Below are 17057 nucleotides of genomic sequence, written 5' to 3' on the forward strand. Positions count from 1 at the left end.
CGTCCCACAGTGCAGTAGCCAATCTACTTCATTGACATGTGAACACATAATTATTGTTGCCGTGTTCTGGTCAAAAAAATAATGGAAACGTGCATCCAGCAATCATGATGCATGCTGAAATGTTCCAGAGATTCCATGAAATCTACTTATATCTCAGCTATTGACGGCAGCGGCTATTTTCCCATGAAAATGACAATGTCTAAGAGGGTACTGTCTACACCGGGATGAAAAATGAGATTTTTAATTAGTATTTGCCTTTTAATGAGGTATAATGGTTATGTCGATAGTAAGATATGGTGTAAGTAGTATATTGGAAGGTAGGTAAAAGTTGGAAGAAACGTACATTACTTTTGTTAGGAGTAATTATTTAGGATACCATTGAGTTGATTTTAAAATGTGGAAAAAAACTTAATATGAAAGAATGAAACTTATAATTAAATTGGTAGGCTATGCAAAATGTTTTTGTAATATAAAATGTTTTTACAATGTATGAAGACAATTAACTTAGGATGTTGGTTGCATTGAGTAGATTTGTTGTTGGTTGTTGAGATATCTTATATACAACTATCACAATTTGGGAAAGATACAAAATTTTGTTATTTAGCTTGAAGGATATGTAGGTTCATTCATCTGGTGGCCTGTCCCTAAAATTTTATTTTTTCTTTTTTCTTTTTTAGAGCAAGGTGTAGAACAAATGCTTGATTGTAGTTAAAAAAAAAAGTCTAGTGTTGGGCAAACTTTTTACGCTATACTCAATAATATGATCATCAACAATAGGTAGTGATTGATTTCCCTAGGAATATTGCAGTGTGAGTACAATAACAGACAATCTTCAATACAACTATAAGTGAAAAGAGAAACAAAGCTAAGAAAGATTATCTCAAAAATTGGAGTAATCCATGTAAAAGAAAATCATTGGAATGTTCCACACTAACACCCTACCTTAAGTATAACTTAGGTGACCATAATGAAGCTAGTTCTTGGACACTATGCTTGGTGAGGTACCAAAGTACAAATAAATCTCTCATGAAATGAAGAAAGGAAGAAAAATCATTGGGAAAATACTCCTCCTAAAAGAGAAGAATGAAGATGGAGAGTAATAGAAAGCCTCACCCCACTAAAGAGTATGATGCCTCTAAAGTAGATTATCCCCAAGAAGAGCTCATAGATAAATGAACATCCTCTTAGTAAAAGGTTAGTAAAAAAGTAAAAAACCTAATGTAAAGACTTGCAAGTTATTAGAAAATGTAATTGTGTATTAGAGTCAACCTCAAGATTGAATCTAGATAGAAAGGGAGTGATAGATGGCCTGCAATTAGCCATGTGAAATTTAGCAAGTTAATAAAGAGTATACTTGTCTTGTGCAAGAGTGATCCTTGTGTTAGATTGTGAAATATCAATGTTGGGGAAATAATGCAATCAAACCAAGTCTATTATGTCAAATCTATATTATAGAATTTAATTCACTGCTACAATAATACTTCAACAACTCCTAGTTATCGAAATATCATAAATATAAAGTACCAATATCAATAATGAATCATCTTGTTGGAAGAGATAAACATCAATATTTGAATGACATCAAGCGAAATTGAAAGCTAGGAGGGCAATAATCCATCTTAGGATACCAAGCTCGGGGAGCTTGTTTGAGGACATAGAGGGACTTCCTAAGTTTGTAAATAAAGGATGAATCTTGAACTGTAACTCTATTGGATTTTCCATGTAGATCTACAACTCAAGATCTCTAAAAAAGAAAGGCATTATCCCCATCCATTTAGTCCACATCACACCCATGTGCTATGGTAACAACTAGAGTAAGTCAAATTGAAGCCATATTGGCCAGAAATGCAAGGGTACTTATGTATTATATGATACCAACTTGTGAAAACTCCTTGGCATCCAAGCATGTTTTTACTTATATCAAATGACCCCATTTCTAGCTATGGATGTTGAATCGTGAAATATGAAATAACATTAACAATGTAATAAAAGTACTAGCTCACATTCAACATTCACCCATTAAAGCATGATAATAATACAATGAAACAATAATACCTTCTCATGCTTCCATATTTCTCCAATGTATACTTTAAAGCATGTAGATACATGGGTTGCTTTAGCAATCAGCAATAAACTTATGATAACACAATGATTGCAAGTTCACAATGATAGTAGGAATGCTCAAAGATAGTTAAGGATTATTGAGATTGAAGATGGTTGTATTTATAAAATTTACCTCATATTGGTCAATCATGGAGATTGATTAAAATAATCAATGGAAAATAGCAATTGAGATGAGATGGAGGCTGAATTTAGGAGTTAACTCATTGTATGAGTGAGTGATCTAACTGCATGGGAGGGTGAAGAAAATTTTACTGATAAGTCATATACAAGAGACTATGAGTTGAACTAATGGAGTGGAGGTGCATGATGTCATTTCATTTAACTTCAACGTCATTCTTCCATCATCAATTTCAAAACTAAATGTATTAATGGTGCAGCCACAGGTAAGGAGAAACCTCAAAGAGATCTATCCTATCGGTCAACAAGAGTAAACACAACGGAAACATAGAGATATGATGGAGGCAATGCAGAACTAATGAAATTATATCATGAATTGTTAATACAATCAACCGGTAATTATCTGGGTTACATAGGTTCGCAAACAGGCCTACAAGAACATACAGAATAGGTCACAACCGGGACCTTGAATCAAGATATTTATCTTCTAAGTTCTATCTCCTATCTTCTACTATTCGCTATTTGTTATCTGCTGCTCTCCAATGCTCAATTACATTGATATATATATACAATCCAAGGAAAACAGGTTGGCCCAAAGGGTCAAAAACCAAAGAACAAAACCTAATGTGTACAACCAACAAGGTTGGCCTCCACCAAGAGACTTCTAGGAAATCCAAAGGATGAAACATGGAAGGTCGGCCACATTCCAAGAAACATCAAGATCAACGTCCAAGGCTCCGCAAGCTTCAGAATGGGTTCTGGTAGATCATCAGAATAGGTCTTAGGCAACCAGTAACAAAGGAGCAACCAGTAGCAAGAAACTGTCATGGGAACCGGTAGCGATATCTTGCTAGAAAGTGATCCAAATGTGATGTGGTTTGGAAGTAAGGAAGATGGTCAAATCTTCGAGTAGAATCGAACTCCATAGCTTCCAGTGAGCCAAACCAGTACATAGAAAGAAACATTGAAACTACAAATAGGAAGCAAAACAACAAAGGGAAATGTTTTTGGTTGATGCAAGATTGCCATGAACCGAGGATGCTCCTACATCAGACATCCGGGGTTTTTGAAAAAAAAGGTGAGTCTCTCACTTGTTGGTGTCAGAGGAAAACCAATGCGATCTACCTCTTCCTGAGAAATCCAAGATGAATCTTCAACTGGTCTGCCTTTCCACTTTACCAAGTACTCTTGATACTAACTTCTATGGGTACTGTGCCCAATCCTACTATCCAAAATGTCTTCAATCTGATTTGGTTCCTTCTGGGGCAACTATTTCTCCCAGTCTGCTACACTGTCTTCACTGAGTTCTGGATCATGATACTGATGAAGGTCTGCAATATTGAACACTAGTGAAATACTCAAACTATCTGGTACCTCCACTTCATATGCATTTCCCGAACTAAATTTCCTTAAGATCTTACAAGGTCCAAACTTCTTCATTTGCAACTTATTATAGGTTCCAATCAGGAATCTTTCTTTTCTTAAGTATACCATCACCTCATCGCCAACTTCAAATTCCTTATGTCTCCTCTTCTCATCTGCCTTTTCCCTATAGTTACCATTCATGTCCTCCAAATGTTGTTTAACCTGACTATGCAAGGCTGCCATGTGATCTGCAAAATCCTCTGCTTCTGAACTTCTCCGGTCATCACTTCTAATATCCCTTAATTCTAATATACCTCTAGGATGCATTCCAATAACTATCTCAAAAGGTGTTTTTACGGTACTCCTACTCACTGAATTGCTATAGGAAAACTCTTCTTGTGGAAGGATTAAATCCCAACTTTTGGTTTTATCTCGCACTAAACATCTCAACAAGTTTCCCAAACTCCGGTTAACTACTTATGTCTGTCCATCAGTCTATGGGGTTAACTACTTATGTCTGTCCATCAGTCTGTGGGTGAAAAGTAGAACTGAATTTCAAATCCGTCTTTATTGTCTTCCAAAGTGTCCTCCAAAAATAGCCAACAAACTTAGTGTCTCTATCTAAAACTATGCTTTTAGGCAATCCATGCAATCTCACCACTTCCTTAAAAAATAGGTCTGCTACATGAACTGCATCTGATGTCTTCTTACAAGGTATGAAATGAGCCATTTTAGAGATCTATCCACCACCACAAATATTTAAGCATTCCCTCTCTATGTCTTAGGCAATTCTAGTATTAAATCCATGCTTATATCCTCCCAAGGTCTAACCGGTACTTTCAAAGGTTAATACAATCCTGCATTCTGACTACTACGTTTTGCAACTTGACAAACTCTACAACTCTACATGTATCTCTTAACATCCTTATGAATCCGAGGCCAAAAGTACTGCTCACTTACCAAGGCTACTGTTTTGTCAATACCAAAGTGTCTAGCTAAACCTCCACTATGTTTCTCCTTAATCAGATTCTCCCTCATAGAACTCATAGGTACGCACAATGAAACTCCTCTGAACAACATTCCATCCTGCATGAAATAGTCCAACCACTTACTCCTATCTACCATAACCGGTTCTCTACATGCTTTCCAAGGTTCTCCAAAATCCGGGTCATCATCATACAAGGTCTTCAGTTCTTCAAAACCTAATACTGCCACCCTCATCTTTGTCAGCATATTCCTTCTCCTACTTAATGCATCAGCAATTTTGTTAGATTTCCCACTTCTATGCTTCAACACAAAGGTGTAACTTTGAAAAAATTCTATCCATCTCATATGTCTCTGATTCAGCTCACTCTGACTATTCAAATACTGCAAAGCTTGATGATCTGTATACAACACAAACTCCTTAGGCAACAGGTAATGTCTCCACTTCTTCAAGGCTTGAATTATGGCATAAAATTCCTAATCATATACTAAATATCTTCTCCTAACATCATTCAATTTCTCACTCAAGTAGGCTACTGCGCTTCCTTCTTGGCTCAAGACTGCTCCTATTGTTGTTCCACTTGCATCACAATCAACTTGAAATACTTTGTTGAAATCCGGTAAAATCAACATAGGCTGCGCTGTCACTTTCTGCTTCAATAACTCAAAATTTTTGTTTTCTTTGATGGTCCATCTGAATTCCTTCTTGTCTCCTCTCATGGTCTCAATCATAAGGTTACAAACTGAACTGAAATTTCTAATGAACTTCCGGTAGAAACTAGCCAGTCTATGAAATGATCTTACCTCTCCAATGCTTTCTGGTGTAGGCCACTCAATGATTGCTTTCACTTTTGTAGGGTCCATCTTCAATCCATCGACAGATATCACAAATCCCAAATAGACTGACTCTTCCTTCATGAAAGTACACTTCTTAAGGTTTATCAACAACTTTTCTTCTCTCAACCTCTGCAAAACTTGTCTCAAATGCAACACATGCTCCTCTTTTGTCATACTGAAAATCAGAATGTCATCCAAGTAAACAATAAAAAACTTACCCAATAATTTCTTCAATACCTCATTCATCAACCTCATGAAAGTACTAGGTGCACTAGTCAACCCAAAAGGCAACACCAACCATTCATACAGTCCTTCATTTGTCTTGAATGTTGTCTTCCACTCATCTCCTTCTTTGATCCTAATCTAATGATATCCACTCTTCAAATCTATCTTTGTAAAGTATCTTGCTCCTCTCAAACAGTCCATTATGTCATCCATTATAGGTAAGGGAAACCAGTATTTCACTGTGATCTTGTTTATTGCTCTGGAATCAGTACACATTCTCCATTCTCCATTCTTCTTAGGTTCCAATATTTCTGATATTGCACAGGGACTCAAACTTTCTCTGATCAAACCTTTCTTCAATAGTTCTTGCACTTGTCGATTCAACTCCTTATTCTCTGTTGATGTCAACCGGTGTGTAGCTTTGTTAGGAAAACTAGCTCTGGGAATCAAATCCATGCAATGATTGATACTTCTTACTGGTGGTAATCCATCAAGCACATTATCTGAAATGATGTCTTCATACTCTATCAACAAATGTTTTATCTCATCCAGTTGTTCTTCTTCCAGTTCCGGTCTCTCTGTCTTCCTAGGAATCATGGTGAAACACACATTCTCATGTCTCATTCCATCTAGGAACTTCCTTCCATCCACCAAACATATCCTAGCATTCATACAAACTTCATCCCATTTGCCACAATGGTGCATATGTTCTTCCTTCCATCATGTATTGCCTGCCTATCAAATTGCCAAGGTCTACCCAACAAAATGTGACAAATATCCATAGGCATAATATCACACAAGACTTCACCCTGATAATTCCCAATTTTCAATTTCACCAAACATTGCTCACTTACCAACAACTTGTGTTCATCTTGAATCCATGCTATCTGATAAGGCTTAGGGTGTTTCAATCTTTCCAAATTCAACTTATTCACCATCTCTTCTGAAACAAGATTGTCTGAACTACCACTATCAATAACAACTTTACAATATTTACCAGATACCTTACATCTGGTCTTGAACAAATTTCTCCTCTGCAAGGGTTCCTCTTCTTCTCCGGTATGACACAAAACTCTCCTCATCATCAACAGTTCTCCATCTTTCGGTTTGTTAGCTGATCCAGTGGGGCCTTCTTCCACCGCTGCTTCTCTTCTGGTACTCTCAGTCTTCTTACATTCAAATGCAGGATGTACTTCTCTTCCACACTTAAAACAAGTTCCTCTAAATGCTATCTTATCTTGTCTTCTGTCATCTTTTCCAAAATTCTCATTCCGGTAGCCATCCGGTTCTCTTCTATGGTAGAAATTTCTATCATCCTTTCGGTATGAACCATCTTTCTAGTATGAATTACCTTCCCTGCTTACTTCTTTATCCTTGCTTTGATCTATACAGGTACCTCTTCCTCCAAAATATCCTCTTCCTCCTTGAAATCTACTTCCGATAAACCTTCCACCTCTACCTCTCTGTCTCTTCTCATGTCTCTTATTTAACTTCTCTTCTACTTTTAAGGCATACTGGTAAGCTTCTTCAACACTCTCCAATTTGATCAAACTGAGTTCATCTTGTATAGACATCCGCAATCCATTCAAATATCTAGCAACTTATTCAACTTCATCATCTACATGTCCAGATATGATATTCAACTTATAAAAGACTTCGGTGTACTCCTTCACACTAGACTCCTTTTGTCTCAAATTCTGCAACTTCCGAAATAGGTTTATTTGATAATCAACTGGTATAAACTTTGATTTCAACTTTGCAACCGTCTGATACCAAGTCTTAATTTTCTCTTTACCTCTCCTCTATCTATCAGCTTGCAAATGCTCCCACCAAAGAGATGCATGACCTTTCAACCAGGTACAGGCATATTTCACCTTCCTTTCCTCTACAGTGTTTTCAAAATCAAAATACTTCTCCATTTCTAAGATCCAATCCATCAATTCATTGGAATCCATCTTTCCATCATATTCCAGTGGGGTAAAATGGGGTTTAGTATTACCCTACTCAAAACCCTCAAAAACCTTTCCTCATCCAGATCAACCGCTAGTGGGTTTGTTTGTATTGTCGGGGCTTCTTCTGCCTCATCTTCACTTAGATCTTCAATATGTCGACCTCTTCTTTATGTTGTCTCCACGGCTTCCAACTGGCCTTCTATACCTCGCAACATTTCCATCACTGCTGGGTCTGCATTCCCATGTGCTCCACCATTCCTAGTTCCTCTTCACGCCATCGATTCATGCTAGTCCTCTGCAATTGCAGGTTGGATCTATAATCCGCCACCCTACAAAAAAATTCAAGACACACAACCTTCGGAATGAAACTTCGCTCTAATACAACTTGGTGCAGCCACCAGCAAGGAGAAACCTCAAAGATATCTGTCCTACTGGTCAGCAAGAGTAAACACAACGGAAACAAAGAGATATGATGGAGGCAATGTAGAACTAATGGAATTATATCATGAATTGTTAATACAATCAACTGGTAATTATCTGGGTTACATAGGTTGACAGACAGGCCTACAAGAACATACAGAATAGGTCACAACCGGGACCTTGAATCAAGAGATTTATCTTCTAAGTTCTATCTCCTATCTTCTACTATTCGCTATCTATTGTTTGCTGCTCCCCAATGCTCAATTACACTGATATATATACACAATCCAAGGAAAACAAGTCAACCAAAAGGGTCAAATCCCGAAGAACAAAACCTAACGTGTACAACCAACAAGGTCGGCGTCCACCAAGAGACTTCCGGAAAATCCAAAGGATGAAACATGGAAGGTCGGCCACATGCCAAGAAACATCGAGATCAACGTCCAAGGCTCCACAACCTTCGGAATGGATTCTGGTGGGTCACCAGAATAGGTCTTAAGCAACCAGTAACAAAGGAGCAACCGATAGCAAGAAACTATCATGGGAACCAATAGCGATATCTTGCTAGAAAGTGATCCAAATGCGATGTGGTTTGGAAGTAAGGAAGATGATCAAGTCTTCAAGTAGAATCCAACTCCATAGGTTCTAGTGAGCCAAAACCGGTACATAGAAAGAAACACGGAAACTACAAACAGGAAGCAAAATAACAAAGGAAAATGTATTTGGTGGATGCAAGATTGCCATGAACCGAGGATGCTCTTGCATCAATTAATCTATAATATTTAATTTTCACCCATTTATTATAATTATTTTATCTAGTTTTATTAATTTATATATATTAATCATGTCTATAATTAACCTATATTATTCATATAATACTAAATTACAACCATTTAGAATAATATTTTAATGAAAACATATATAAATCTAGAAATAATTAAATTTTTAATTGTTGGCTTTCAAGTTGCCCTGTGGGATTTTTGTTGTGTTTTAGCGCAAGGTTTTCTTGCCGGTTGCGCATCCCTCATGCACTCTTGGTGTCCCCTTGCTGTTACGTAATGGTATGAGCCTATCCCACTTTTATTAATCAAAACATTATTATGTTATGTTTCTCTTCTTTATTATAAAAGTTTAAAAACTTAGAAAGTATGACCAAATATTAGATTAAATAAATAAGACTTCATCTATTTTTGGAACTAAAGTAGCTTGGGGCAGAAGAAAAAACCACACCAGGGTTTAAAGGCCAATCAAGCAATAATGAAATATAAATTTCTGTGTTCCCTTGTGTGTGAAGAAGCTTATAGTTGTGTGAGAAGTAAAAGATTTACATCAGGAATGGCCAACCTTTTCAATTCCCAATCGTAGGAGAAAGAGAGCAGCAATGGCGCCATCTACTATGCAAACAATTACGGATTCTTCAGATATTCTAAAACACTAAATTTTTCCTCTGTATGTTATAAGTTTCTCGTAAAGAAGCAAAACAATGCCAAGGCCGAGGAAGATCATAATTCTTCTTTTGTTCCTGATGTTTCTCGATTAAATTGTTGAAGGGATACATCTATAGGGGAGGAAGAAGGAGAAGAGGAAAAGGGTAATGCAAAGCTCAAGTTAAATCATTGCACTTCTTTCATATTTGCCAGTGATACTCATTTGAATATCAGACTCCTCACAGCAAACTCATTGACATGTCCACCATTCATTTGCATCATCTTTCTCTTTCATTATGTTTACTCTTTTTATATTTCTTTCATCGATTTGTTCATTGTGATCATGCTTAGATTTAGTTTTATGGTTGGTGTCCATCAAAAAGCCCCTACGAATAATTTTATTTTGGTTTATTTTTGCTACGGTTGGAGCAGTTGGAAATGGAGAAATTTAGTGTTTTGCAAGGGTTTATAGAGTTTCAATGCTAACAATCTAGCACTCCGAAAGAACCATGTCATTTGGAATGGTAGAGACTATTAGATTTTTATTTTTCATCAATATCTTAATAATTGTCTCGTGGCATGGATGATTAACCTTGAATACCAGATCCTCATATCATGGGGATGAATATTGGACAAGAGGAATATCAAGATTTGTCATGATTCCAATCTCTACTGCAAGAAGGTTGGCGTGGATGATCCACTTACAGAAAGCAGATGCTTATTGGCAGTCAACATTTGGTTGTGATAGCTTCGACAGGTGTAGATATGATACCCATGGCGTACAGAATCATATACTATCGACTGTAACAATTGTTCATGACACATGGCTGACTAATGGTGATTCACATGAAGCATGATGTGGCTATGTGTAGCTACCATTTATATTAAATTTTGGTTTTCAAAAACACATGCCATCATACAGTTTCAATACGGCCTGCAAAATCAAGGACGTTCTCCATGGTATCTTGTGTGAGAAGATAGGAGTAGTTACCAATCATAGGAAGATAGAAGAGGCCTGAATCATATTTGCACAGCTATGCCAAGATTATGAGATGTGCATTGAACGATAGAATAACATTTTTATTTGTTGGGCACTATATCCGTCCCAGTCGTGGTCACTGGATTGTCTCCCTACTTGAGAAGATTGGTATCCATGCAGGTTCTCAGCTACCTTGAGAACTAAAGCTTCCGAGAGGATCTCTTTCTATCAGCATTGCAAATATAATCAGTTATTCAGTTATTTCTGGTCTAGATGTGAGAATGGAACCCTTTTAGAAGTGCCAACAATTGTTATAGAAATGTTCTTATTACAAAGGTGTACGGATGTATTATCAGTGGAAATTGACATTTAATGATTTTTTTTTAATTGAAAGGAGAGAATCATAAAAATTTCTTATATTGGCATTAAAAAGAGGTGTTAGAAAATAAATGCTTAACATATGATAGTAAAGATTAGTTATTAGTTAATTTTTATTTGTTAGGTTATTAGGAATAGTTGGTTGAAAATCTTTATAAGATCATATTACAATGTAATAATTTTGATGAATGAAGAATTGTTATATTTGAGCTTTTGTTTCAAATTTCAACAAATTCAACTATGTAAAAGAAAAGATTATCCTATCAAATGGATCATTTTATTAGAATAGATAATATTATGTTGGGAAATAAGTAGGTTCAATACCAAAGATTATGAAGATCAATATGTATCCAATGAACTAATCAAAGGATCAGATTTAAGGCTTAGATAGCAGCAACATGAAAATCTAAAACTCATATCAAAATCTGAAAATTAAGTTGCCTTAATTGTGGAAAACCCATGATTAGATCCTTCTTCTTTATGATGTCAAAGATCAAGTTATTAACCATGCTTAATAAACTTATCTTATATGAACTTATAGAAACGATAAAAATGATTAACATCAACATAAGATAAATACTAATAAGGCATAAATAAGGAACATAACATCCACACATAACACAAGACTTATATGGAGAAACTCTTGCGAGAAAATACTCCACCAAGAAGAGAGGACAAGTTTCTATTAACAACAATAAAAGTTCTTACAATACAATCACTTCCACTCTCCTCTTTACCTCCACCATAGTAACACCTATGTACATGTAAAAAGACTTCTTATGCCTCTCATCCATCCTTTATTCCTGCAAAGAAAATTACATTTAATTGTTCTCCATTCTGTTGCACATAAAATCTATAACCAAAGGCTGAATTTATAGAATGGCAAAAGCTCCAAAATAGCCAATAAATGTTCACAAATAAGACTCTTCATTACTCATATGGACAACCTTGGAATGCCTACATGGAACTCAAAAATACATTGGTTTAGCTTCCAATACCTTTCCTCCAAGATGGACACCTATACTTGCAAGATAAACATTACATTAAATGTAATAAAAGACCAAGAACCAAGAGACATATATTGCCTCTTCCATACTCCCACTTGGAGAAGCCCATAGGTCACTCTTTTCCCACTTTCTTTAAGTCATTAAATATCTTATTCTAGACATCAATAAAGGGAAAAAGATATTAATTATTTGTTTCCACAACCCACTTTTACTGTTGCTAGTGTAGCCCATCACCCCTTTTATGAATGTATTGCAAACAATAGTGAGAATTAAAGATTGCAAATTATTTTTCCAATACATCTTAAGTGCCTTGGGACACTCTACGGATGTTGGAACCATGTCACAGGATTTACAAGATAGATGGCACCTTAATCCTAACATATTATATATATTTTATTCTCATAATTGAATATGTCATTCCTTTCTATCACAACATAAAAGAAACTAGCTAACAAATAAACGATTATGACTTACCACCAAAAAATAATATAAAGTTCTTACATAGAGTATTTGAAAGTAATAGTTTAGTATGTAAAGAAGGGAAGGCATATGAAAAATTACACAAGTGGTCCCCACTTGAGAGCATATACATTTTGTGTTGAATGCCTTGTAACATTGTGGGTGACTAAAAATATTTTTTTGTATTAAGTATCATAGAATCACAAAGCTCATTTTTTGCTCATTCGAGCATTCCACGTTACAAACTTATTACAAATACCAGCTCCTTTCGAGCAAACTTATTACAAATACTAGCTCCTTTCAAGCACCAAACTAGAAACAACAATTGGAAGACCAAGGGTCACAACTTAGAAATCCACTTTAAACAACCAATGGAAGACCAAGAGTCACAACTTAGAATTCTACACAAAGGTGTCCCTCATGGGAGTTGAACTTGGGTCTCCACATTGAGAACTCAATGCTTTAACCAACTAAGCTCAACCCCTTGGACCACTCAAAATATTCAAAATGAAATTTGCACAATACATTTGTATTATAATCACCATTCATTTAAAAAAAAGTTCGAATTTTGAAAGTCTAAAACATTGATAGCAATAGGGAGCCTCCCTCCTCTACTACCTAGTAATCCCTACAAATGATTGCAAACATTCTTCTACCCCACTTCCCTCTCCTAACCAAATCTCCAAATGTAAATGCCTTGTAACATTGTGGGTGCTCATCATCAATAAACTCAGGAAATGCCGTCATATTCATGTCATCGAAAAATCATTAAAGAAACTCACACATAAACGAAATTGTTATCCTCTCAACATCACTCGATGTTTTACATTAAGAATCCTTCCATTACTCCATGCCTGATTTTTCAGATAAAAATATATTAATATTAATAATATTTTATTTTTAAAATCACTAAATATTCTAGCAGCCCCTTAATATCCTTCAACTGAGTGAAAAGGTTAAACGTTGGAGATGGTTATAAATAATATCTGAAAGCAACCACCCATCATGGCAACGAACGAGTTAGGGATGGGTATCACGTCAATCCAATGGCCTGCCCTATTGCAAACCTGAAGGCCGCCACAGTCATCTTCATGGAGAATGGTAAGACTACCCATATCCATATGAGGTTGAAGACCGATTATCTCGGTGGAGAGCTCAGACGTGACATCATACATATTCATAGTGCACATTCCCTTTGCTCAAGTGACTGTCATAGTAGTTGCTCATGCCGATGCTCGCAACAATTACTTGGTGCACTTTACTATACAATTCCATCATTTTACACGTATAGTCTTCCATGGTTTGGCTGTTCCCAAAGGCGTTCAAATAGAAAAAGGGCTTTCAATGTTATGAAACTTTCCTAAATTTGAGATTCCATTGGGTGAATGGATTACATTAACAGATAAAAGAAGATAAAAGAATCATGTGATCTAAAATATGATCAGTTTTAAATCATATATTTTAAGTAAAATATTAAGTCTAAATAATGTCAGTCAATTTTGAGTGTTATTCGTAATATGAACACACGCATTAAACAATATATCAAACTTAAAAAATGTCAAACAACTCTGAATGTTTAACAAATTTTTCATAAAAATATAAACTTAATATGTGTGATTTAAACAGTTCCCTAAAATATTGATACTAAAAATTTTACACAATCAATAAGAAAAGAGAAGAAAAGAAAAGATCTTTTCTGTGATACCCACGATCTGTATATAGATGTAAGAAAGAAACTCTTACCAGAAATTTTGATTTCCGTGAGGCCACATGAGATGAGAGAAGTGTTTGATAGCCTGGGGATCAGGAGTGCTGGAGTTGAACGGATCTCTTCTGCCTTTATAACCAGCATAAGGAATGGGAGAGATGTTTTACTTCTTGGTCTCTATGGGAAGCTTGAACACTTCCCGGCATGCCTGGTCTGCCTTGAAGAGAAGATCTAGTGGGACTCCATGATTTACAATACGAAAGTAGCCGAGTTGTTGACAAGCCTCTCTCACCGTCTGTAAACATTCTTCCTCTCCGCAGCAAGAGATATCCATCCAGCACGGGAATATCCATTGCAGGAGCCATGGGGCGCCGCCCTTGTTAGTCACAAAGTAAGCTTCCACTGCGATATTCTATATTTTAACACTAGGCATTGAATTTACACCCATAGGTGACAATGGCGGTCGAATTTTTTATAAAATTCTGACAGGTACCGCGTTCAAATTGTGGATTAGTATATCGCATAACAACAGATATTGTTGGAAGTAACAAGTACTCTGAGAGGCGGAGGGGGTGAATCAGAGTACACTAAATCATTAAACTCAAAAGAACAAATACTAAGATGGCCACAAAAAAAAACTGAAAACTAAGAGTCCATTTGAAAAGCTTGCATCAACATGTGACTGTGAAAAGAGCTTAAGAGAACATGAAATTAGTGTATCAGAGCACTAAACATAATTGAGAAACCAATACGATGACACAGTTTTTGTGCTGAGTGAAAACCCTCGAAATCCAACTAGATTTCATCATAGGGAAAAAAACACTCCAATCCTTTTATTAATCTTAACCACCAACCAATACATCCAATTTAGCAGCCCTGCTGCAAGGAGCTTCAACCCCTACCCTTTTCAATAGTTTCTGAGTGGATTCATGATGACATATTTTCAATCTATTCTAAAACTGTTGTATCATGAACCTTTATTACAACACAAAAATATGATATCCAGTGAGTCCGCCAACAACAGAGATCTCAAAATATATAATACAACTTTTCTTTTCTTTTCATCAAAAACAAATGTCCACTTGCTTCTCCTACATTTACATATATATATATCCCTATGTTTTGAAAGAGACACATACATGTAAATGTACCCGAAGCATTAACAGAATCAGACAGTTAACCACTGCCAAAAAAAAAAAAAACTGATTTTGATTTCAGTTAACAGACCACAACCCATGTAGGGGTTTTTTTTTTTTTAATTAAATATCAACTTTTCAATAACTCTTATCCAACTCGAGGGAGAATGATAAGATCTTCTAAAGAAACCCTCATATAGGGTAACCAACTGAACAGTCGTTAAAACTGGTTTAATAAGTCTCAAAAATAATTTCCGAAAAATCCTGTAAAAAACACTTGATATAATCATAGTAACAAACCCATAAAGGGTTAACAAGAATCTTCAACATGATTTCACTAACTACCTTTGAAACTGTAACAAACCCTTAACCTTTTGATAAATTGTTTAAAAACAATAAAAACAGTTACTAAGCTTTACAACGCCGGAAGATAAGGGGAGAACAAATAGTTATCTGCAACTAAACCAAAGAAGAAAACACTTGCCTCATATTTCCTTTTGACATTCATCATTTCTCTTCAAAAATAAGTTTACTGTGCATACCTGTGATTAAAAATGAACGGTAAGATTACCAGCAGCGAGCATGATCAGAGATCTAACCGAAACAGTATGCATTGTTGTTAGGAAGCCCATCAATGCCCAGAGAAAAACCGGGAGCAAGAGATAGAAGAAACCCATTATCATCAAAAACATTCTCCCAGTTCCAAATCACCGAGCAAGTGCAGCTGAGAGTGGTAAAACAACACGGGCTTCAACGAACTGGTGCTTTCGAAATATTCCAAAACATAATAGATTCCTTTTTGACATCTGGAAGGAACTCATAATGCCAGCCATGTGAGTAAACTGACTCAAAACAAACTCAACCATAAAACGTGAGTTAAAGACTGTAGTGATTAACATGACGTGGCAAATAAAAAACCCATATGCTATCATCGAATATGCCTTGTCATCAAGGACAAATAGAAAAGTCAACACATATTACATCTCATTCTACACCGACCTAGCAGATTTCTGGCCATTTAGTGGCGCAAAGGGGAGTAATGAACGTGTCATAAACATAATGATTAAAGTCGCCGTCCCACAGTGCAATAGCCAATCTACTTCATTGACGTTTGAACACATAATTGTTGTTGCCGTGTTCTGGTCAACAAAATTATGGGAACGTGCATCCAGCAAGCATGATGCATGCTGAAATGTTCCAAAGATTCCATGAAATCTACTTATATCTCAGCTAGTGACGGCAGCGGCTATTAACCCAAGGAAATGGCAATGTCTAAGACGGTACTGTAATGGTTATGTGATGGTTATGTTTATAATAAGATATGGTTTGAGTAATATATTAAAGGGTAGGTAATAAAAGTTAGATGAAATAAATAATGTTATCAGGTTCAATTGTGTACTTTTTTAGTCAAACTCATTGACCTATGTTTCATGAGTAGTGGTTCACAAGAACCCATCTTTCATGAGAATGAATGGTCCACTTAGCACTCATTGCATCTAGGTGATGCTCACAGGGGTGAAGCATTGGGACTTCTCGGGAGGTCACCCAACTCAATACTACTCCAACTCAAGCACGCTTAACCATAGAGTTCCCTTCAAGGTTAAACCCACTAAGCTTGCAACCCCATTTGCAAAACCTTTAGCAAGTGTTAAGTGTGCTTGAGTTGGAGTAGTACTGGGATGGGTGGCATCCCTAGAACTGTTAATGCTTCACCCCTATGAGAATCACCTAGATGCAATGAGTGCTAAGTGGACCATTCATTCTCATGAGACATGGGTTCTTGTGAACCACTACTCATGAAACATGGGTCAATGAGTTTGACTCAAAAATTACACAATTGAACCCTGATAGCAATATCATAGTTTGACTTGTTGTGGAAAATACCTCCTACTTATCAAAATGAACATTACCTTTGTTAGGAGTAATTATTTAGAATACC

General features: G+C 36.2%; 1 pseudogene; it reads right to left on the bottom strand.

Annotated features, from left to right (window-relative positions):
* The window catches only part of LOC131062967 (2-oxoglutarate-dependent dioxygenase AOP3-like), a 56510-nt pseudogene extending 42194 nt beyond the window's left edge, over positions 1–14316 (bottom strand).
* Between the last annotated feature and the right edge of the window lie 2741 nt (positions 14317–17057).

Source organism: Cryptomeria japonica, chromosome 2 (genome assembly GCF_030272615.1).
Source record: "Cryptomeria japonica chromosome 2, Sugi_1.0, whole genome shotgun sequence".
Taxonomy (NCBI): domain Eukaryota; kingdom Viridiplantae; phylum Streptophyta; class Pinopsida; order Cupressales; family Cupressaceae; genus Cryptomeria; species Cryptomeria japonica.